The sequence below is a fragment of the Etheostoma spectabile genome, chromosome 3, assembly GCF_008692095.1.
Source record: "Etheostoma spectabile isolate EspeVRDwgs_2016 chromosome 3, UIUC_Espe_1.0, whole genome shotgun sequence".
Classification (NCBI taxonomy): domain Eukaryota; kingdom Metazoa; phylum Chordata; class Actinopteri; order Perciformes; family Percidae; genus Etheostoma; species Etheostoma spectabile.
In genome coordinates, this window is record NC_045735.1 from 6,445,335 (window position 1) to 6,445,554 (window position 220).

The 220-nt window shown below is 40.5% G+C and overlaps 1 protein-coding gene across 1 annotated transcript in view; it reads left to right on the forward strand.

Annotated features, from left to right (window-relative positions):
* LOC116675418 (SPRY domain-containing SOCS box protein 4) overlaps positions 1 to 220 on the forward strand; it is a 44,616-nt gene that overhangs the window by 23,150 nt on the left and 21,246 nt on the right. The window lies entirely within an intron of this gene.

The window sequence follows — 220 nt, forward strand, 5'->3', positions numbered from 1 at the left end:
CTCCAAATAAAGGCAATTTAAAACCTAGCAACCATATTGTCAGTTTTGGCAACAAAAAAGGTGATACATAGTTGCTAAGCTGGCAACCACTTAAAAAAGTAAACGTTAAGCCCTGTAGTGGTAAGGCAGACATTGGCACTATGTGCAAAACCCAGCCAGCCTTGTTTCAAAGAGACCACTGCATTGGCAAAAATACCCCAAAAATGATACAGAAGAGGCA